This window comes from Miscanthus floridulus, chromosome 14 (assembly GCF_019320115.1).
Source record: "Miscanthus floridulus cultivar M001 chromosome 14, ASM1932011v1, whole genome shotgun sequence".
Taxonomy (NCBI): domain Eukaryota; kingdom Viridiplantae; phylum Streptophyta; class Magnoliopsida; order Poales; family Poaceae; genus Miscanthus; species Miscanthus floridulus.
Window position 1 is genome coordinate 31,453,435 of NC_089593.1, and position 24,706 is coordinate 31,478,140.

Below are 24,706 nucleotides of genomic sequence, written 5' to 3' on the forward strand. Positions count from 1 at the left end.
AGCGTTATAGCCTAGTGGGCTTCAGAGTCAGGGACAACCACTAGCATAGTATGCTTCACTGATAGAGCAGGTGTTCTAGTGGTTCACTTCGCCAGTGGTAGCCCCATAGTTCACACCGCTCCAGATGGGCTTCACACCGGCACAGACGTCGTCGCTACTTGAGCTAGGCACTTCAGTCTCCAGGAGTCTTGGAGCCTCCTTCAGTGAGTTGATAGGGCAGCCCACTTAATGGAGACAGGGATCCCAATCTTCTGTCAGGTGATGGTAACTATTGTTGTGGCGGAGAATGACACACCGATCCGACTTCAGATCGAAAGATCGAACCCTGCAATCTTAGCACCACAACTCCTTTGGTTATCAACCAAGTCATGGACCAGGTTGACCTCGCCAAGAAGGCTAATCCCTGCCTGCGCAACGAAGAACAAAAGCAAGAACAAGAAAGAATGCAACCAAATTGCAGATGAATGATTAAACTCATGAAGTTGGGGTCTCACAAACCAATGAACGGCGAAACTGTTCTTAACAGATTAATCTAAGCAAAACCCAAAACCTAAAGTAGGTGGTGGCTACTGATTATATAGCCTAAAGGACGTCCAAGGATCCCTCTTCACGTCCTAAAGGTGCCCCAACACGTTACAAGGCCCAACGGCCCAAAAGACGACGACGCAGCGCCATGATAGATTTTGGATGTCAACTTGTTTTGATGATTCCCGTTGATTCCGAAGAGATTTTGACGTGAAACTACTTGGATTGGCTTCCTTATCAAATTAGCTTTCCATCCATATGTGGATCATTAAAAACAGAGTTCGGATGCATCCTGGGCGTCTGTTTTATTGGAGACTGATCCTGACTGCCGAGGCAGACTCGAACTCGGATTGGACTGGGGTTCTGGCTTGGCTTGGACGTCCTTGCTGGCCTCCTAAGGTGGTGGCCAAGGAGGATGACGTCCAAGGCCATCTCTTAGGCATTCTCCATCTTCTTGGGGTGTGCTCCAACTTGGGCCTGGGTCCCAAGGATGTCTAACAAACCCATGACGACAGTGTAGCTCCTGCCAAAAATAGCGACAGAATATATTGGTGATTTGGAGGCCTTGCCGATGTGATATTGAGATGGAACCAGATCTATTTGAAAGCTTATCAAACAAGCTTTCCATCAAGTGCTCATTGACCTCGATTGCACTCCGGATGGATGAGTTATGGCCTTCCCAATGAGGCACTGTCGGGCTGCCGACGAACCAAAAGTTCAACTTTGATGAACTTCCATTATGAAACACATTTGAACCTACAATCAAATAGTGACATGTACATGTGGAACCAAGTGAATTATAACCAAAGCCACTATGCAAATGTAGGAACAAGCGCACCTTATAATCATTGTTCGTATTCGAAGGTGCCATGTCCTCATCATCCTCCCCTTCTTGACAACAAACCGTCCTCGGTTTGAGCTTAGCTGGTGGACAAGTTGTCGGTAGTAGCCAACATTGCTCCCCTTCTTGAAATTTAACCTGTTGCCTCATTACAAAACTTGGGGATTTCGACATGACAACATTATCGCTATTGGTGCCCTCTAGTTGATCATATTTTTGCACAATGAAAGGAGATTTCAGAGTTGAACAAATATAGACACGATGCACCATATACTCTCCTTTACAATTATATTTGCCAATAAAGTGACATGTACATCTAGATAACCATGGCAATCCTGCACAATTAAATTTCTCCTCCAAACTACTCAGAGCACATAGTGTCTCAAACTCAATATAACCCAAAGTATTTAGAGAAGACAACAATTTTAGTTCATCTTGTTTAGTGGCAATTGAAAGCAATTGTTTATTTTTAGCACAAGTATTTGGTTCCAAAACAAAAGAATCATTCTCATTCACTGGTTGCGGCACATTAATAATCATATCACTATCACACAACTCTTCTCTATCGCAAAGATCAGTAGAACATTCGCCATGTGTCAAAGGTAAATCAATAGAAGATTTTTGTATAGAATTATTAGCATCATTGGTGGAAAAAATCAGCACATCAAGAGAGCTCTTACCTGATACATTTACCTGTTCTTTCTCAGTCACCTTGTCCTCTTTTTGGGATACATGCTGCAAAATATTAGTTCCAACAAGAGGCAAAGCACTATCTCCATTTTGTAAAAATTCAGATTTAGATGACGGTATTGTAACATCTGAAATAGCCCATTCTTTTCCAAAAGGCTCATTTTTTCTTCTCTCTGCTCTCATGAGATCTTCTCTTAAAATTTTAGTAACAGTCATAGGTATAAAAGTAAATTTTCTACCATTATATCTAAGCAAATATTTGTTAGTAGTTGTGTTGTGCAAAACATTATTTTCAGATATCCATGGCTTGCCTATCAATAATTGACATGCTTGCATAGGTACTATGTCAAATTTTGCGCTGTCCTTATAAAGACCAATTGAAAACTCAATACGAGCAATTTCAGTTACTTTTATCTTATCCCAAGAATTTACCCATTGCATGTAATATGGATGTGGCTGTGTGGTCAGACCAAGCTTCTCAACCATCTCTAAGCTTGCAAGGTTGTTGCAAGTCTCACCATCAATCATAACACGACAATGTCGTTCCTTCACAACAAAGTATGTTTGGAACAAGTTGTTGAACTGGTTTTGCTCTGCCTTCTCTATTTGAGAACTGAGCACGCGCTGTGCAAACTCTGTAGTACATGTGGGAGGTGACGGTGATGACGTTGTTGTAGCAGCAAAGGAGGAAGGTTGTGTGCACGCTCTAGTGACCGCTTTTGCAATTATTTCATCCATCCTTGTAGTCAGTCGGTCCATGATGTCCTGCATTTCACACTTAAAAAGAAACTCGTTGTTTGGCATTGTTAGCAATCAAAATAAATGCCCTATCAACTATTTATTGGTCAGTGGAATCACACTCTCATACGTCTTACCAAGTTCTTACAAGGTTCTTACCAACGCAAAGCAGTGGACGGTACAACCGGTGGCTGGTTCGTGATACCTGTGAGGGTGTGACACTAAGATTGCAAGGGTCTTTTTCTGTACCGATCTGAAGTATATGTGGAGCTTGGGAGGCATGAAAAAGAACAAATATATATATATGTGGCACACAAGTCAGTGACAGACAGCAATATTAAATAAATGTCCAGAGCACTTGTCCTAGTTGCTGGCCTATACGTGTTTCTATCACCAGTTGTGATAAACAAGAGAGGAAACAAGGATGAAAGGAAACTAGTATTAAAGGTAGCAACGGATATGAACAAGGCAAAAGATACCACAAACAATAGAGCTATTGAGTGTTCCTTATGTGCTCCTTTTCGATATCTTCTATTCTCTTTTACTATTTTTTTTTTATTTTTTTGTCCAATCTTTTTTTCTTGCTTTTGCTCTTTTGATATTTTTTTCTTAGCAAGGAGCACACAAGAATAAACCACAAAAAATTTGAGCTCAATTGAATAAAAGATGTGGCCTATAGAAAATTAGGATTGTGCTCTAAAAAGCATACCAAAACTTGTGGGCCCAGAAACTTAATTTTTCTAATCGAATTTCGCAAATCTAATTTTTGCGAACCCAGCAATACTGGGATGAAATAGATCTAAAATTTTTTGGTGTTCTCCGTAGATATAAAATTTTTCCCGTTTTGAGTTCGGATGCAAAAGTTATGACTGTTTTAAGGAAGCTGCTCGAATCAGGGATTTAGTGGACACAAGATGCAAACCGATAGTGATACGGAATAGCGGCGGGTGGAGGTATCAACACAAACTAGAAAAGAACACAATCTAAACCAGCAACAAGACTTTGACCTAGGACACAAACTCAACAAAGCGGACTCTAAAACTGAATCATGCAAAGGCTATGGCGCGGATGGTTATAGGATAGGAAACAAATATGGCATTGGATTATGGGATAAAAGCAAAAACACTCGAACTAAGGGTAAGATGCGAACTTGACGGTATACCTGGAGCTCTGATTACCACTTAATGTAGGTGGTGGCTACTGATTATATAGCCTAAGGGACATCCAAGGATCCCTCTTCACGTCCTAAAGGTGTCCCAACACGTTACAAGGCCCAACGGTCCAAAAGACGACGACGCAGCGCCGTGACAGATTCTGGATGTCAACTTGTTTCGACGATTCCCATTGATTTTGATGGAATTTTGATGTGGGACCACTTCCATTGGTTTCCTTATGAAATTATCTTTCCATCCATATGTGGATCATCAAAAACGGAGTTTGGATGCGTCCTGGGCGTCCGTTTTATTGCAGACTGGTCCTGACGACTGAGGCAGACTCGAACTCGGATTGGACTGGGCCTCTGGCTTGGCTTGGACGTCCTTGCTGGCCTCCTAAGGTGGTGGCCAAGGAGGAGGACGTCCAAGGCCATCTCTTAGGCATTCTCCATCTTCTTGGGGCGTGCTCCAACTTGGGCCTAGGTCCCAAGGATGTCTAACAAGCCCATGACGACAGTGTAGCTCCCGCCAGAAATAGCGACAGAATATATTGGTGATTTGGAGGCCTTGCCGACGTGATATTGAGATGGAACAAGATCTATTTGAAAGATTATCAAACAAGCTTTCCATCAAGTGCTCATTGACCTCGATCGCACTCCGGATGGATGAGTTATGGCCTTCCCAATGAGGCACTGTCGGGCTGCCGACGAACCGAAAGTTCAACTTTGATGAACTTCCATTATGAAACACATTTGAACCTACAATCAAATAGTGACATGTACATGTGGAACCAAGTGAATTATAACCAAAGCCACTATGCAAATGTAGGAACAAGCGCACCTTATAATCATTGTTCGTATTCGAAGGTGCCATGTCCTCATCACCACTCCTCCATACCTGCATGTTCCAGGTCCTTCTACGGCTGCACATATCACAGCAACGATAGAGACGCTCCCCTCCTCAGTGGCATCATTAGAGCCAGCTGCTTCAGTTTTTCCAGCTCAGCCTACAGCAGCACCAGTTCCTGATCCGACCGAGATTGCTTCTGCATCACTACCAGCTATAGAGGGCCAGGCAGCTCAGAGCTCAGGATCAGATGATGATGGCACCCAGTTCCACCTCGCTCCTCGTACCTCAGTGCCTGGCTCGTCCGCTGTAGCCCTGCCGACCGACCCGTAGGTTTTGGTGTTTGACACCAAAGGGGGAGAGGGTTTGAGTATGTTAGGCTTAGGGGGAGCTACTTATCTAGGGGGAGCTTAGTTATTATATTAGCTTATCTATTTATATTTGGAGTTTCTATTTGTGAGATACACTATTATGCTTTTGTGTGTGTGATACATTATGCATTCATGTTTACTACTATATCTATGTGATAGTGATATCTACGTGATCGTGATATATGACATGTGTACTCTCTACTTTGAATTCTTTATATGTCATATCACTTATGCTTTGCTCATTTGCCTTTGCTTCCGCGCTTTACTCTGATGCAAATGAGCTTTATTACCTGTACTCATGCTTATTCCATATCTTTTGAGTACATCATGCTAGCTTGGGTCATATAAGCTTGTCTAACACCTTTGTTCTTATTGCCTAAAGCTTATATGAACCAAGCATGTTAAAAACCTCATCTCTTTCACATACTCGAGGTAGTATTGTCATCAATCACCAAAAAGGGGGAGATTGAAAGCATCTAGGCCCCTAGTTGGGTTTCGGTGATTAATGACAATACATGATTACTGTGACTAACGTGTGTTTTGCAGAAACAATTGAGTTAGGTCACGGTAATGGAGATCGATTGGGCAATCATGATTGTCATGCCCCTACGATGGAAATCATTTCGGTTTTCAAAGGATGGATGACAAGGTTAAGGATGGACTAGTTCTAAGTGTCGATTGGAGTTGGAGAGACACTTAGAGTAGTTTAGGACTTTGTTTTTCCTTTGGCCGTACTATTAAGGGGGGTATGAACGGGTAGCTTGACCTAGGTGAGACTAGTGAGTTAGGTGTGGTGCACACTTGTTAAAACTAGCACTAGGTAGCTCCATAATAGCCCTTTGATCCAATGGAGCAAACTTCATTCACATATGTTCGAGAGTTGGAAGTGAATGGAGGGTCAAATACTGACCAGATGCTAGCTCCGGTGTGACCGGACGCTGGCTCAGAGTCCGGTCAGTTCATTTGACCATGGTGAAATCATCTGGAAATGACTGGACGCTGCGAGGTCATGGTACCAGACGCTGAGGGCCAGCGTCTGGTCGACTCTAGTAAGGTCCCAAAGAGGGAGAATCCTGATCGGACGCGTCCGGTCAATGCTGACCGGACGCTGATCAGGTTCCGGTTACTGACCGGACGCTACTCTGCAAGTGACCGGACTCTGGAGGTCCAGCGTTCGGTCGACATCAGTAAGGTTCCAGTGAGGGGAAAACGTGACCGGATGCGTCCGGTCAACTCATAACAACTGGAGCTTGGGGTATACTAACCGGTGCGTCCGGTCAACATGACCGGAGCGTTCGGTCACCCTATAGAGGCACATAACGGTTCGTTTTCAGTCAGTGTTATAAATACCACTGTTCGCCTACACGGCCGTGTAGCCCGTGTACACGCCGTGTACACGCTACACGGTGGTGCGCCGTTTCCGTCCGTTTCCGTTTAATCGTCCGTTTACCCCGTTTAATTGACCATTATCCCGTTTAATTGACCGTTTAGCCCGAATAATAGCTAAACGGTAGGTGACCGACTGTTTACCGTTTAGCGTTTAGGAAAACACTGATAAATACCACCTCCGCTCGTGTGTGGGGGTACTTTTGCTCATTCCAACAGCTAAGAAACACCTTAGAGAGTGCCAAGAAGATCAAGGTCCTAGTGAGGTGATTGAGATTTGAGAATTCCAAAGAGAGCCCTCATTAGTGAAGATCAAGAGTAGCAAAGTGTGCATCCATCTTCTTATTAGGCTTGTCGTGGTCAAGTGAGAGTTCGTGCTTGTTACTCTTGGTGATCGCCATCACCTAGATGGCTTGGTGGTGATTGGGAGCTTGGTGATCATCCGGAGAGCTTGTGGATGACCCAAGCCAAGTTGTGAGCGGTTGTGGGTAATTCACCGCGACAGAGTGTCAAAGAATCAACCCGTAGAGAGCACTTGATCCTTGCGCGGATCAAGGGGGAGCAACACCCTTGCGCGGGTGCTCCAACGAGGACTAGTGGGGAGTGGCGACTCTCCGATACCTCGGCCAAACATCGCCGCGCTCCTTCCTCTCTATTTACTTTGAGCATTTACTTTGAACATTTACTTTGAGCAATTCAATTCATGTCTTTACATTCTTAGAATTGCCATGCTAGAGTAGGATTGGAACTTAGGTTGCAAGTCTTTTATGCGGTAGAACAATTAGGAACACTTTCTAGGCACAAGGGGTTAATTGGGCTAACCATAGGATTTAATTATTGCGAAGAAATTTAGAATTAGCCCAATTCACCCCCCTCTTGGGCATCTTGATCCTTTCAATATGAAAGAATTTAGATTGAAGCTTGCTGTGATCTTGCTATCGTCAAAGTCAAACAAACGAAAGCGTGCTCTATATCTTGATAGGGATGAAAATATTGGAAGCCCAAATGACTGTGCCATAATAGAGAATCAAAAGATGGCTGATCAAGTGTCCACAAAAAAGAGAAAACATTATTAGGAGGCCGAATGCTTAGTGGTTCAAATGGGCACCCTCAACACATACAAACTCAGAAAAAATCCCCACAAGTCCATGCCAACCAAGACCCTGATGAGTTATGAAAGACATGCCAATGAACAAGGAAGAGATGACTGAGTTACTGTGTGATTACGTCATGGCAATTCAGGATGAAGCGACGTTGAAGTAAGCTACATGCTTATTTTAATTACTTTATTTACTAATAATAGTGTGCAATCTTATATGATGAAAACCGTCTAATGCTTTGCAGGAAGCCTTAGGTTAAAGGTTTTCATCCCTACATGATTGCCCTAAGTGTAAAGGACCTACGAGAGTTGTTAATGAACAATCGAGACATCTCTGAGAACTATTTCAACTTAGGTGTCCGTTTTCAGGCAGCTCGAGAGTACAATACAATGAAAAAAATACAATAGTATTATGAAGCATTTCGTGGACCTGAGATTCTGTGTAAGCACATTTTTAAAATTCTTATCTTGCTATATTATATTGTCTTATTTGTTGTTCTCCTAATTGTATAAAGTATGCCAAGTTATACAAATCTTGACTCTCGATATCCTTCTCTTCCATAAAATACGTGCTTTAACAGAAATGTCAGAATACCATAAAAATACACTAAGAAAGAAAGGGCTGCTGCGATTGCTGTATGTGAGGATATGGAATACAACTCAGCACAATGCAGATACGTAAGTCGCTTACTCCTGCTTTTATTACTTGTTTCCTATATACTATTCTAAATGTACCATGTTTGTAGTTTCTTTTGCCATGGCTGCACGTTTGAAAATATATGCTTTATGTTTTCGATCAGAAGGAGAAGATGCTTGTCATGATTGATCCTTGACCTATTGAAGACTGGTGTAAAGACACACCAGCGCTGATGTATGCCAGGTACACTCTTGGATTTACTTTGCAGTACACGAACGTAGTGAATGTACATATTCCTGGATGGAATGGGGATGTCTTTAAATGGAAATTCAGAAAGGAAGGAAACATTACAGAGGACATAGATGGGTAACTAACGCAGAGTCACTATGGCTTGCAATAATAATACCTACAATTTAACTATTTCTATATATCGTTGATCGTGAATCTTGCCATAGACACTTAAGTGGATATCTTATTCTACAGTATATGTGTAACACCTCGGGTGTTTAAAATACTAAAACTGTCATATCATCATATGCATTGCAAAGCATTTGGCATTTGGTGAAAACTTTGAGATGCATACACTAAAACAAGTTTATATTCATGTGATATGTGTTGAATTGTATTGCTTAAATTCAAAGTTTGTTTGGATTTTTGAATTTTTCGAGAAAACCCCGATTTTCAGCATTTAAACCCTACCCTGAAAATCCATTCCAAAATCTAAACATATTTTGGGGTTGGGCCCAAAAGCAAAAGTGTAGAGCTTGGCAAGTTAAGCAAAGTTTATTTTTGGAGTTTTTCAAGTTGTTTAGAAAAATTTTGAGTAATTCAAAAAGGCGTAATTCGTTAAATATCCCCTATTTGAATTTAAAAGATCATTTCAAAATCTAGACCGAATTAGAAGATGGTTATAAAAGCAAAGTTGTAGAACTTTTGATTTTGAACAACTTTTGTTTTTGGAGATTTTTGAGTTGTTATGAAAATTTGAGAGTAATTTGTGAATTTTGGCGGGTGGCAATTCTGTAATTTGGATGAACAGTGTCCACCGCCGAAGCTACATGGCCGGCGATCTTCGGTTTGCTTCCAGTCGCGCGCGTGGCCGTCTGGGCGTCGCGTTGGCGCGCTGAAGGCTTCGTCGTGGCTTCCTTGCGCTTCCTTGGCCGTCCTATAAAGCTCTGGAGCCGCCGCCGTTCTTCTTTCTTCGTCCTCTGTTTTTCCAGTCACCACCGCCGCAGCTCCGGCGAGCCCTCGTCGTCGAACCAGCGCCCACGCCATCGCAGCAAAGTGTGTCCCAGCTCCGCTAGTTCCTTGCGCACCCAACCAGCTAGCTCTAGTCGCTTGATTTCGCCGTGAACTCACCGTTCATCGTTTTCTTCCTCGCGGCCGGCAGCACCACCGTGGTGTGCGCGTCGCCGTGGCCAGCGCGTTACGGTGAGCCTCTGCTATTTCTGACTCTTGCTTCAGCTTCGCCTCGATGCCGTGGTGCTTTGTGCCCGGTTGATTGACCATTTTCTCCACCGCAGTCGCCGGAGCATCGCCGTCGTCGAAATTTGCTCCGCCGTAACCGCTGTGACCGTCGAACCGTGTCTCCGTTGCTTCTCAGGCTTGGCCAGCGACTCCAGTGTGTTCGGGGTGAGCTCCTGGTTCTACCCAAGTTGTTTGTTTCATCATTACCGAGCTCCTATCGCCGGCGTAGCATGGCCGTGCCGTCGTGTCCGCCATGGCCGCCGTGGTGCTTGGTCCAGTTAGTGTCGAGGCCCGATTGTGCCACCAATCGACGCGTAGAGATGTAGGGGTCATTTCAGTACCTTGGTCGTCGCCGTTGAGCTCGCCGTCGGCGAGTTTTCGCCGGTCAGCGCGCGTGTCGCCGTGGTCAAAGCGCGAGGTAGAAGATGACAAGTGGGACCCGGTTGTCAGTGACTCAGCGTTCTAAGTGGATTTTCTATTTTTCAGAATTAAATGAATAGTGCTGTAATTTGTTATTTTTGTGTAGAATTATTTAGAGCTCCAAAAATTATGAAAATTTTTGTGTGAATTCTCTATGATGTATATTATATGAAAAAAATTTGAAATATTGATTTCCAGTATTTTTGGGGTATGATAAAAATTGCTCAATTAATTAATAAATGACTTTCCATGATTTTTCTAGGCTTATTTACTTGTCCAAAAATTATGAAATTTGTTTTGTTACTTAGTTGTCATGTAATGAACATTTGCTAAAATTTTGAGCTCAATAAGAATAAATTGATTTATTTCATAATTTTGAATTAAATAATTAATTCATAAAAGCAAATAGTAACCTTTGATGATTTAGGTTTTGTTTGAAATTTTGGATTGAGTGATGACCTTGGGTCATTTGTTGATAATGATCCTTGGCAGTTGATGTACGTGTTACGAAAAAGATTTAGTTTGTTGACTTGCAACTGTACCGCGAAGGAAAGTTGTATTCAAATTCTTAATTTTTGTATCCCTCATCGAGCATCATGTTTCGTATTCCGCATCATGTTAAACATGGCATTGTTATTACGTGTAGTGAACGAAGGTGAACACGTGGTAGTTAATCAAGTTGTTGAGGAGGTTAATCCGTCTGTTGAGGTCGGATCGAATACTTGTGAAACGACGCAGGAGCCGGACTTTTCCGTCAACGAAGGCAAGCCCCGGATGCATACAACCCTACCTTGTGTTTTACAAATTAATTTTGCTTTTGCTTTTCGTTACTGCATTAAGTGAGTAGGAGTTAAGTAAGAGCCTAATTGGTGCATTACCATCCTTGTTATTCCATATTTACCATATTACCAGTTTTTAAACTCGTATATGCCTAGTTTTGCTTAGCTATGCGTAGAACGATGAAAGTCGGGTGATTACCTGCCACCTGCAAGTTTTAAATGGAACATTGGTTAATTATGTTAGCATGTGATATGGGAATGTGGAGTAATAAATCTAGACCGGGCGGACTCGGGGTGTGTGAGCCACAAGACATGGAGGTCTTGTGAGCGGGTTCTTTCCGCCTGTGTCGATTAAGGCACGTCCGTTGTTGAATTGCATGAGGTGAGAATTTGTAGTACTAACCACATACTCCGGTAAGCCTTTGCTTGGCTATTCTATTACGAGAATGGCTACTCGCGCACTGGGAGTGGAGAGATGGCGGGAATAGCGTGTACCCTCGTGGCTAGAATATGGCCGGATTGGAGGTGTGCTGTATTCTCGGGTGGCGCGGACCCGTTCTTGTTTTAGAGGATCCGAGGGTAGGTTGGTATATGTAGGTCAGGGACCTGCATATGTCGTGTGGTCTGGAATTCCCAGCTGGGTTTTTAATCGGTTCGAATCGTCGTTGCTCCTCGGTTATGGAGACTCAACTCACTGTTCATCATCGTAGAATTAATAACTGAAACTTGAGAAAGGTTTGCGAAAAAGATTGATATGAAGTTCATGATCTCATTACGGATCCTGACAGATTCATATGTGGTACTTATAAAGTTTTACCTTTGAAGTAAAGAATTTTATTAAAGAGCTTTTACGCAAAAGAACTTTGATTATTGTTAAAACCATACCTTGAATCCCTGAGCCTACATTCCTGAGTTATCAGTTCTTATTTCGGTTAAGTCTTGTTGAGTACTTTTGTACTCAGGGTTCGTTGACCCCTTGTTGCAGGTGAGCCTCATGAGCAGATCTGTTTTGGATCGTGCTGCATGACTATCGTTCGTTCTGACGATGAGAAGTAAATGTGTGATCCTTGGGCAGGATGTTTATTTTGTGTGATATGTCTATATTAATTATGCCACTCCACTACTACTATGGTTTGTAATAACTATCAAACTTAGTTTGTAAGGTTTGAAACTACTGTTTTGTAAATTATGTTATTGTAAGACTTCCGCTGTTTTTACTCTGGTTTTGATATTTGAATAAATGTTGTAATACTACAATGACTCTGTAACGTGATCCTGCTTGGAAATCGTGGATGATTCGGGGTTCCACGGGGACACCCGACAGTCTTCTTAAGTTACTAGGAACATATGCATAGTCGTCAGAGGTCGTTGGACAGGGACAGGTGCATGTGGGTCCTATAATTTAGGAGGTTCTGCCACAGAATGGTATCGGAGCGATCGTTACAAGGTTTTTGTTGTATTGTTTTACAAAAACTTCAAAATGATTTGGATGACTAAATTTAACTTGTTAATTTGGTCCAAATTGCTTCTGACTTATCTTATTTCTTTCTTACCATTCCATATTTGATTAAAAAGGCTTTGTGTGGTGGAGTAGTAATTCTATTATGCCCTATATAATAACAACTGTTGTTTATGTGCATTATAAACTTTGATGTTTTTGTTCGTAAGAACGATTCATGCATCATTATTAATTCACTCGTTACTTCCTTCACCTATTAGTCTGGAGTTGAGTAGTGAGACTGGTTTGAGTAATGTAATCCATCATAGCTGCTCTTTAGACTTTGATCAAATGGTCTTACTTGGATTAAATTGGTTTCCTACAGTATGGCTCGTGCCAAGATGACGCCCCGTAAGTCCACTGGACCCAAAGGAGTTCCTCGTCACCAACTTGCCCCTAGAAATGATGGTGCTAGCAGTAGCAGTTCTAGGCCTGATCCCCAGGCAGAGTTACAGAGGATTTCTGCAGAATTAGCACAAGCTACTAGAGATAGGGCTTTGGATGCTATACAGTTAGGAGAATTACAGGATCAATTGAGGCGTCTCACCACCGCACATAGGAACTGCGAAAGCATGTTAGTTCGTACGGTGGAGGGACGAAATGAGGCTTGGCATAGGGAAGATGTAGCTAGAGCTAGAACTCATGAGCTAGAATTCTATGTAGAAGATTTAGAAGAACATAATACCTATCTACATGAGGAAGTTCATAGGCTTAGCAATCTACTAAACCCGAATCATGAGCCTCAAGCTGATGCCATGGACCCTGGTGTCATCCTTGCTGATGAAAGTGAATCAGAAGAGGAAGAAGAAGAAGATCCTGAAGAATTAGTAATGATAGATGAAAGTGATGATGAAGGCGGTAACAATTCCGGAATGGATACCGAGCCTGAAGTTTGAAGTAATCACGGAAAGGAGTAGAGTTGTGTAATAGAAGATCTAGTTAAGCTAGTAGTCTTGTTTAGATGTGTTCTTGTGTTTAAATAAGTGGCATCGATGTAATGCGGGTAGTAAGCTCTTTGATCTTTGAATAAAGACTTGTGAATAAAGTTTGGTTTGTTATGAACAGATGCGTCGTACGCGGGGATCGCATATTCCTGGTACTTCACAAGATGATGATGATATCCCCAACCCACCACCGATGCCGACCAATCTGGCTGATGCTATCGCTGCATTAGTCAATGTGACTGTGGAAAATTCTCGTTTGCTTCATGAGATGGCTCAAAGTAATCAGAATCAGATGCATGGAAACCGTGGCCGCAATCATAACAGGCATGAGGCTACCTATGTGGATTTCACGGATACGAAACCCCCGGTGTTCACCAAGGCAGATGAACCACTGGAGGCTGATGACTGGCTTAGGACCATGGAGCAGAAATTTGATCTTATTCACTGCACAGAGTTTCAGAAACCAGTGTTTGCTGCCCAGCAACTTAGAGGTGCAGCTGGTGCTTGGTATGCAAATCTGATGGCCATGCAGCCCGCAGGCATTCCATTAACTTGGACAGAATTTCGCACTGCTTTCAGAGCCCATTATATCCCGGAAGGAGTGATGGCTATGAAGCTGGATGAATTCCTTGCTTTGAAGCAAGGAGATCAAACCGTAATGCAGTATGTGGGAAGATTTAATCATCTGTCGCAGTATGCATCTGAACATGTCAATACGGATGCCAAGAAAAAGAAATGGTTCATGAGAGGTCTGAATACCAAACTGCAGACAATGATGACAGCCTGTACCAATATCACTTATCATGAGGCAGTAAATATTGCAATTGCTTCAGAGGCAAAGTATCGGCAGCATAAGGAGCTCAAGAAGAAAAAGAATGTGCCGTCTGGACCTTTTGGTGGAAACCAAAAGAGGCAGAGAGTGATTTATCATCCCGTAAACCATTATCGTCCTCCTTATCGTCCGCCGCAGTTCCAAGCCGGGCAACAGTCAAATGTCCGTCCTGCTACAACCTATCCGAACTCACAGTCAACCAATGCTTCTGGTGGCAATGCTCCAACATCCCAGGGTCACAACTATCCGTGTTACAATTGTGGAAGGACTGGTCATTTCTCCAGGGAATGTCCATATCCTAGGCAGGCTAATCAAAATTATCAGAAGGCCTCTGCCAATCAACAACAAGGTCAGGCATCAAACAAGAACCCCAATCAGAATGCTCAGAAGGGCAAAGATGAGAGGAAGACAGGACGGGTATTCTATATTCAAGCTGGGGAAATTCCTGAAGGAGAGCCAGTGATGATGGGTATGTTTCCTGTTGCCAATCACCCTGCAGTTATACTTTTTGATTCTGGCGCATCGCATTCATTCATCAATAGAACATTTGTCATGAAGTATGAAATTTCAATTGGGGCAACAAAGGAAAGTTTCTTTATACAGTCGCCCGGGGGACGTCTGTGTACTAAGGAAATGGTATACCAGGTACCCGTAAACCTGGGTGGGCATATTTTTCCCACTACTATGATTATCCTTAAGGATCAGGATATAGATGTAATTTTGGGAATGAATTGGATGTATCAGCATAAGGCTGTTATAGATGCTTTGAATAGGACCTTAAGAGTGAGTTTGCCTGATAGTAATTCTCAACTTCTTATCCAACTTCCAACCCTAAGAAGATCAGTGAGCAATATTTGTGCAACTGCTGTCAAAGAGATTAGAGATATTTCGGTAGTGTGTGAATTTCCGGATGTGTTTCCTGAAGATTTACCCGGTCTACCACCCGATAGGGATGTACAGTTCAATATAGAGTTACAACCCGGAACAGCTCCGATTTCTCGGAGAGCTTATAGGATGCCACCTAAGGAATTGGCCGAGTTGAAGACTCAGTTACAAGAATTGATTGAGAAAGGGTTTATCCAACCTAGTTCTTCACCTTGGGGATGTCCGGCAATTTTTGTGAAAAAGAAAGATGAGACCCTGAGGTTATGTGTTGACTATCGTCCGTTGAATGAAGTGACCATCAAAAATAAGTATCCATTACCTCGGATAGATTTGCTTTTTGATCAGTTGGCCGGAGCCAAAGTTTTCTCCAAGATAGATTTGAGATCAGGGTATCACCAAATTAAGATAAAGCCTGAAGATATTCCCAAAACGGCATTTACCACAAGATATGGGTTATATGAATACTTAGTAATGTCTTTTGGTTTGACAAATGCTCCAGCTCATTTCACATATCTGATGAACTCAGTATTCATGCCTGAGCTAGACAAGTTTGTAGTGGTGTTTATTGATGACATACTAGTATATTCCAAGAATAAGACAGAACATGCAGAACACCTCAGAATTGTTCTGACTCGTTTGAGAGAACATCAACTATATGCCAAGTTCAGCAAGTGTGATTTTTGGCTTAAGGAAGTGCAATTTCTTGGACATGTCTTGTCAGCTGAAGGAGTTGCAGTTGATCCCGGCAAAGTGAGGGATGTGCTTGATTGGAAACCGCCAACCACAGTTCATCAAGTTCGGAGTTTTCTTGGATTGGCGGGGTATTACCGTCGGTTTATTCCAGAATTCTCTAAAGTATCAAAACCTATCACTGAATTGTTGAAGAACCAAGTCAAGTTTGTCTGGTCATTAGATTGTGAAGAGGCTTTCCAGACTTTAAAAAGGCTGTTGACTACTGCACCAGTGTTAGCTCAACCTGATATCGAGAAGCCATTTGATGTTTATTGTGATGCTTCAGGTATTGGTATTGGATGTGTGTTGATGCAAGAAGGCCGAGTCATTGCCTATGCATCTAGGCAACTTAAGCAACATGAAGAACACTATCCGACCCATGACTTGGAGTTAGCAGCTGTGGTTCATGCTCTAAAGATTTGGCGACATTACCTGCTTGGTAATACGTGCCATATTTACACCGATCACAAAAGCTTAAAGTATATCTTCACTCAGTCAGAATTAAACATGCGACAAAGAAGATGGTTAGAACTGATTAAGGATTATGATTTGGAAGTACATTATCACCCTGGTAAAGCAAATGTAGTTGCAGATGCCCTCAGTCGCAAAAGCTATTGCAATTGTCTGACAGTGAGAACAATGGGTTTGAATTTATGTCAAGAAATGGAAAAGTTGAATGTAGAAGTAATTCAACAAGGAAGTTTGACCAACATAATTGTAGAAGCCACTATTCGAGATCAAGTTGTTGCAGCTCAGAAGGAAAACAAGGGTATAGCACATATCAAGGAAAGAGTCAAGAATGGGAAAGCAGAATGCTTCAGCATAGATGATGAAGATGTGTTATGGTTCAAGGATCGCCTGGTAGTACCAAAAGTTCCTGAGTTGCGGCAGTCAATTCTAGATGAGGCACATGCTACTAGGTTATCTATCCATCCGGGAAGCAACAAGATGTACCATGATTTGAAGCAAAGATTCTGGTGGACTAAAATGAAAATAGAGATTGCTAGATATATAGCGAAGTGTGATACCTGTCAAAAGGTGAAAGCTATACATTTGAGGTCTGCTGGTGAGTTACAACCATTACCTATTCCATCTTGGAAGTGGGAGGACATCAGTATGGATTTTATTGTTGGTCTACCCAAGACATCAAAGGGATTTGACTCAGTATGGGTTATTGTAGATCGACTCACTAAGTCAGCACATTTTCTTCCAGTCAAGACCATATATCCTACGATCCAATATGCTAAGATGTATTTGGCAAGAATCATGAGTCTCCATGGAGTACCCAAGACTATAGTGTCAGATAGGGGTACACAATTTGTCTCCAGCTTTTGGAAACACTTACATGCTTCGTTAGGTACCAAACTTCTGTATAGTACAGCTTATCATCCGCAGACTGATGGGCAGACTGAAAGAGTCAATCAAGTACTTGAAGACATGTTAAGGTGTTGTGTCCTTAACTATTCCAATAAGTGGGATGAGTGCTTACCTTTGGCCGAGTTCTCATACAACAATAGTTATCAAGAAAGCATTAGAATGGCTCCATTTGAAGCACTCTATGGTCGTAGATGCAGAACATCGTTGAGTTGGTCTGAGCCAGGAGAGAGAAGGTTCTTTGGAGTTGACCTTGTGAAAGAAACAGAAGACAAGGTTAGGCAAATACAGAGTAATCTGAAGATAGCTCAGTCCCGCCAAAAGAGTTATGCGGATAGACGACGGAGACCATTGGTATTTAACAAAGGAGATTTTGTATATCTGAAAGTATCACCAATGAAGGGAGTTAACCGTTTTGGTGTTAAAGGAAAGTTGGCACCTCGATATATTGGACCATATCAAATTTTGGAGAGATATGGAAAAGTGGCATATCGCTTGAAATTACCTGAACATCTCGCAGCTGTGCATGATGTGTTCCACGTTTCTCAATTGAAGAAGTGTCTCCGAGTGCCTGAACAGAATGTTGAAGTTGAAGGAGTAGAACTAGAACCGGATTTAACTTACTCCGAATATCCAATCCGAGTGCTGGATCAGAAAGATCGTGTTACTCGAAGACGGACAATCAAGTTCTATAAAATACAATGGAATCAACATTTAGAAGAGGAAGCTACATGGGAATCAGAAGATTACTTATTAGAAAAGTTTCCAGAGTTTCTAGCGTCAATATAGAATAGAATAATGATAGTTGAGCTCGGTTACTACAAATTGCATTTTGTAAAAGAACCTCAGTTGTTTTATGGAAAAGTTCTGGATGTTTTTGGATTGACACATTTCCTTTTCCATTACTTACTCTATGGCTTTGAATCTCGGGGCGAGATTTCTTTTAGGGGGAAGGATTGTAACACCTCGGGTGTTTAAAATACTAAAACTGTCATATCATCATATGCATTGCAAAGCATTTGGCATTTGGTGAAAACTTTGAGATGCATACACTAAAACAAGTTTATATTCATGTGATATGTGTTGAATTGTATTGCTTAAATTCAAAGTTTGTTTGGATTTTTGAATTTTTCGAGAAAACCCCGATTTTCAGCATTTAAACCCTACCCTGAAAATCCATTCCAAAATCTAAACATATTTTGGGGTTGGGCCCAAAAGCAAAAGTGTAGAGCTTGGCAAGTTAAGCAAAGTTTATTTTTGGAGTTTTTCAAGTTGTTTAGAAAAATTTTGAGTAATTCAAAAAGGCGTAATTCGTTAAATATCCCCTATTTGAATTTAAAAGATCATTTCAAAATCTAGACCGAATTAGAAGATGGTTATAAAAGCAAAGTTGTAGAACTTTTGATTTTGAACAACTTTTGTTTTTGGAGATTTTTGAGTTGTTATGAAAATTTGAGAGTAATTTGTGAATTTTGGCGGGTGGCAATTCTGTAATTTGGATGAACAGTGTCCACCGCCGAAGCTACATGGCCGGCGATCTTCGGTTTGCTTCCAGTCGCGCGCGTGGCCGTCTGGGCGTCGCGTTGGCGCGCTGAAGGCTTCGTCGTGGCTTCCTTGCGCTTCCTTGGCCGTCCTATAAAGCTCTGGAGCCGCCGCCGTTCTTCTTTCTTCGTCCTCTGTTTTTCCAGTCACCACCGCCGCAGCTCCGGCGAGCCCTCGTCGTCGAACCAGCGCCCACGCCATCGCAGCAAAGTGTGTCCCAGCTCCGCTAGTTCCTTGCGCACCCAACCAGCTAGCTCTAGTCGCTTGATTTCGCCGTGAACTCACCGTTCATCGTTTTCTTCCTCGCGGCCGGCAGCACCACCGTGGTGTGCGCGTCGCCGTGGCCAGCGCGTTACGGTGAGCCTCTGCTATTTCTGACTCTTGCTTCAGCTTCGCCTCGATGCCGTGGTGCTTTGTGCCCGGTTGATTGACCATTTTCTCCACCGCAGTCGCCGGAGCATCGCCGTCGTCGAAATTTGCTCCGCCGTAACCGCTGTGACCGTCGAACCGTGTCTCCGTTGCTTCTCAGGCTTGGCCAGCGACTCCAGTGTGTTCGGGGTGAGCTCCTGGTTCTACCCAAGTTGTTTGTTTCATCATTACCGAGCTCCTATCGCCGGCGTAGCATGGCCGTGCCGTCGTGTCCGCCATGGCCGCCGTGGTGCTTGGTCCAGTTAGTGTCGAGGCCCGATTGTGCCACCAATCGACGCGTAGAGATGTAGGGGTCATTTCAGTACCTTGGTCGTCGCCGTTGAGCTCGCCGTCGGCGAGTTTTCGCCGGTCAGCGCGCGTGTCGCCGTGGTCAAAGCGCGAGGTAGAAGATGACAAGTGGGACCCGGTTGTCAGTGACTCAGCGTTCTAAGTGGATTTTCTATTTTTCAGAATTAAATGAATAGTGCTGTAATTTGTTATTTTTGTGTAGAATTATTTAGAGCTCCAAAAATTATGAAAATTTTTGTGTGAATTCTCTATGATGTATATTATATGACAAAAATTTGAAATATTGATTTCCAGTATTTTTGGGGTATGATAAAAATTGCTCAATTAATTAATAAATGACTTTCCATGATTTTTCTAGGCTTATTTACTTGTCCAAAAATTATGAAATTTGTTTTGTTACTTAGTTGTCATGTAATGAACATTTGCTAAAATTTTGAGCTCAATAAGAATAAATTGATTTATTTCATAATTTTGAATTAAATAATTAATTCATAAAAGCAAATAGTAACCTTTGATGATTTAGGTTTTGTTTGAAATTTTGGATTGAGTGATGACCTTGGGTCATTTGTTGATAATGATCCTTGGCAGTTGATGTACGTGTTACGAAAAAGATTTAGTTTGTTGACTTGCAACTGTACCGCGAAGGAAAGTTGTATTCAAATTCTTAATTTTTGTATCCCTCATCGAGCATCATGTTTCGTATTCCGCATCATGTTAAACATGGCATTGTTATTACGTGTAGTGAACGAAGGTGAACACGTGGTAGTTAATCAAGTTGTTGAGGAGGTTAATCCGTCTGTTGAGGTCGGATCGAATACTTGTGAAACGACGCAGGAGCCGGACTTTTCCGTCAACGAAGGCAAGCCCCGGATGCATACAACCCTACCTTGTGTTTTACAAATTAATTTTGCTTTTGCTTTTCGTTACTGCATTAAGTGAGTAGGAGTTAAGTAAGAGCCTAATTGGTGCATTACCATCCTTGTTATTCCATATTTACCATATTACCAGTTTTTAAACTCGTATATGCCTAGTTTTGCTTAGCTATGCGTAGAACGATGAAAGTCGGGTGATTACCTGCCACCTGCAAGTTTTAAATGGAACATTGGTTAATTATGTTAGCATGTGATATGGGAATGTGGAGTAATAAATCTAGACCGGGCGGACTCGGGGTGTGTGAGCCACAAGACATGGAGGTCTTGTGAGCGGGTTCTTTCCGCCTGTGTCGATTAAGGCACGTCCGTTGTTGAATTGCATGAGGTGAGAATTTGTAGTACTAACCACATACTCCGGTAAGCCTTTGCTTGGCTATTCTATTACGAGAATGGCTACTCGCGCACTGGGAGTGGAGAGATGGCGGGAATAGCGTGTACCCTCGTGGCTAGAATATGGCCGGATTGGAGGTGTGCTGTATTCTCGGGTGGCGCGGACCCGTTCTTGTTTTAGAGGATCCGAGGGTAGGTTGGTATATGTAGGTCAGGGACCTGCATATGTCGTGTGGTCTGGAATTCCCAGCTGGGTTTTTAATCGGTTCGAATCGTCGTTGCTCCTCGGTTATGGAGACTCAACTCACTGTTCATCATCGTAGAATTAATAACTGAAACTTGAGAAAGGTTTGCGAAAAAGATTGATATGAAGTTCATGATCTCATTACGGATCCTGACAGATTCATATGTGGTACTTATAAAGTTTTACCTTTGAAGTAAAGAATTTTATTAAAGAGCTTTTACGCAAAAGAACTTTGATTATTGTTAAAACCATACCTTGAATCCCTGAGCCTGCATTCCTGAGTTATCAGTTCTTATTTCGGTTAAGTCTTGTTGAGTACTTTTGTACTCAGGGTTCGTTGACCCCTTGTTGCAGGTGAGCCTCATGAGCAGATCTGTTTTGGATCGTGCTGCATGACTATCGTTCGTTCTGACGATGAGAAGTAAATGTGTGATCCTTGGGCAGGATGTTTATTTTGTGTGATATGTCTATATTAATTATGCCACTCCACTACTACTATGGTTTGTAATAACTATCAAACTTAGTTTGTAAGGTTTGAAACTACTGTTTTGTAAATTATGTTATTGTAAGACTTCCGCTGTTTTTACTCTGGTTTTGATATTTGAATAAATGTTGTAATACTACAATGACTCTGTAACGTGATCCTGCTTGGAAATCGTGGATGATTCGGGGTTCCACGGGGACACCCGACAGTCTTCTTAAGTTACTAGGAACATATGCATAGTCGTCAGAGGTCGTTGGACAGGGACAGGTGCATGTGGGTCCTATAATTTAGGAGGTTCTGCCACAATATGTCTATGTGAAATAGACCAAAAGCCACACATATTTATACGGTGAGTATAACACTTTGTTTTAAGTTTTTGTGGAAGATTTTTCAAGAGACGCAGTATTACCTATGCGACAGGCACTAATATTGACATATATACTCAAGCCTGTGTACAGGATGGTATGGAGATGCGGCGGAGCTTATTCGTGTATTTATTGGCGCACGAAAGAAATGGATATCGGAGATTTCTTCCTGCCGATATAAAACATTATCTTAGGCGTATCACGGAAAGGTCTATAAAGTAGAGGTTGTAAGCCTATGACGTCGCGCTCTCCGTGACTGTTAATTTCACAAACTTTGCTTTTTGGATTAACTGTAACTTTAACTTTGATATTTAATTTTTACAGTATTGTTATCTTATCGTGCGATCCGTGTGTTTTTAGTATAAATTATTAGCTATCCCGTAGCAACGCACGGGCACGCTACCTTGTCCATCTAATAATTCAAATATTTTCTTAAAATATACTCAAACACCATGCCAACACATATTAGCACCGGAGCAAACTTAAGCATCTTCTCCACCTGATAAGCACTTAATTGGTGCATATTATGCTATGGAAAAAACCAAACTTTTTACATAATAACATGGTTAACAGATCCATTGTACATGCCATTTTTTTGGCCACACAGCAGGTTTAAATGCTTGGAGCATCTCGGATCCAAAGTGCTTCTTAAAACAACTCCTTAATTCATTTTTGGAAAAATAGAAAAAAAACAGACTCCAAATAGTTTTATATGAACTCCCCTAAATCTCCCTCTAAACTCACAAACATGCGTGTGCATTCCGTGCTTGCTAATCATTTGTTTACCAAATAATTTTTCAGAAGCTTTCGGAGATGCTCTTACAATATACCTGTGAGCAAACTTCTTGGCTAAGAAAATGTTGCAGGATTTGATAAATATTCATGCAACTGCTGCTGAATTGGTTCATCTCAGTACTCAGTCCATGAGCAACGCACAACAACAGCAGCAAAGTTTCCCCTAAACACGACAGACACTGGGTCATGCATGCCTAACAAATTTGGACCAGGCCAACGAATGATTGTTGCAGCATGCATACTTCAGTACTCAGATATGGAAAAGTTCATTCCGGCTAAAACAAGTATCTGAGAGCAACACTAGTCTTCTTGAGCGAGTAAACCAAGTGTGGCATTAAGAAACAATTTGAGAGATAACTAGAGATGAAAAAGAAATCAATGACTTACCGCCCTGAGCAGAACAAGTCCAGTGTAAACAACACATCAATCTACACCTACAAATGGCTCCACATAAGCGAGTACAAAAAACCGCTGTCCTTAATGCTTTTTTTATACGATATACGACAATACAAGAATCTAGAGAGGGAATGTTTCAGAAAGGTTCATTCCGCAAATTAACCACATTATTAATTAAAGTAATGAAATATACTGGATCAAAGGAAGTGACAAGACAACAAGAAAAACAAAAACATATACAAGTCTTATTCATGCATCCATGTACTAGTAGTTCACCAATAAGAGCTAGGTCAATCCCTAAATAGATTTGAAGAGTTCAGTGATCTGGTGACAAGGCCTACTACTACCAGCTGCATACAAAGAAGCTTAACTAAAATAACTGATAATATGACTTCATCAAAACCAAACAGGGTGCAACACAACAAGAGCAGGTTATTAGGAAAAGATAGTGTCTTGCTTTAGCCACCCTCCTACCCGAAGAAAGAATCAAAACTGTGGAATTTGTAATGGGTCGCTATTAGAATGACTTAATCTAGATAGTCAGTTAGCAGAACTATGCAACATAAAAAAACACTTGCAAATGCAAAAGGGATCAAAGAACAAGTCTCTGTGATTTGGTAGTTCCGTTTTTAGCTCTCACTGTCCTTAGACAATTCTTTAGGAGTAATGAATTGATGGCATACGAAATTGTATACTAGTAGAAGACTACTTCATGCACTGCTTCGACTTCTAGAGGCTGTAGAGTCCAAGTTAAGTTTTAAACTTCATAACCTTTTCCGTGCCGGCTTCAGGAGAACGATCAGCCAGGCGCTGAGGTCACTGAGGTCGACATGCGTGCAAAAGGTAGGGGTCTAAGAGCATCTCGGGCAGTTCCACAATACACCTCCCCCAATAAGATGGTATTGGGGTGGCAAAATATTATCTTTTGAACTATTGAGAAAGATGCTACAACAGACTACCAATATTCTCTCTCAAAATATGGGACCCACCTGTCTCCCTCCCCTCGATTTAACTTCTCCCGCTTGGAGATCGCATTGACGCCGAAGCTCGAAGGTGTCAGCCGTCGCTGCGGGATGATGGCTCTAGCCAGCGTCCTCCGCCGGTGGCGCGTCCTCCAGCGTCGTCCTCTGCCCCAGGATCAAGCGTGGGCCGTCGCCGTCGCCGCGGGTGGTGCGTCCTCCGCCCCGAGATCGAGCACAGGCCGGCGCCGGCGCCGCGGGTGGCACGCCCTCCACCGGCTCGGGATTGAGCGCAATCGCTGTAGGTTGCGCGTCCTCCGCCACTGGATCGTCGGCGTCGTTCTCCGCCCCGGGATCGAGTGTCAGGTCTCCGACTCCACCATATGCGAGATCTCCGTTGGCGCGGCAGGTCTCTGGCTCTAGCCCCGATTCCGGCCCCGCCACGCACCAACCCTGAGCTGGAGCGCCGCCCTTGCAGATCAGCCCCGAGTTGCAGTCATGGCGCAAGGCGAACCCAGATGTGGGTAGTGAGCAGAGAGGTGGAAAAAGTGGTAGTTATTGTGGGGCCTAGCATATTGGGGGAGACGGGCAAGATATTGGTGGCTACAAAAACAAGAGAGCTATTGGGGGACTGCTGAAGAAGAAAATGTGAGCTATCTCCCCTAAGAGCCGGTTCAATAGTTGAGACAAGTGCTTGGCTATAAGACAAGTCATAACAGACAAG

At 42.5% G+C, this 24,706-nt stretch overlaps 2 long non-coding RNA genes across 2 annotated transcripts; both read left to right on the plus strand.

Annotated features, from left to right (window-relative positions):
* Window positions 1-10,824: 10,824 nt before the first annotated feature.
* Window positions 10,825-12,160, plus strand: LOC136502848 (uncharacterized). Its single transcript, XR_010770730.1, has 2 exons — window positions 10,825-10,937; window positions 11,939-12,160. It is a non-coding gene; the product is annotated as an uncharacterized lncRNA (long non-coding RNA).
* An 8,063-nt stretch (window positions 12,161-20,223) lies between these two features.
* LOC136502847 (uncharacterized) lies at window positions 20,224-21,559 on the plus strand. Its single transcript, XR_010770729.1, has 2 exons — window positions 20,224-20,336; window positions 21,338-21,559. It is a non-coding gene; the product is annotated as an uncharacterized lncRNA (long non-coding RNA).
* Window positions 21,560-24,706: the final 3,147 nt, after the last annotated feature.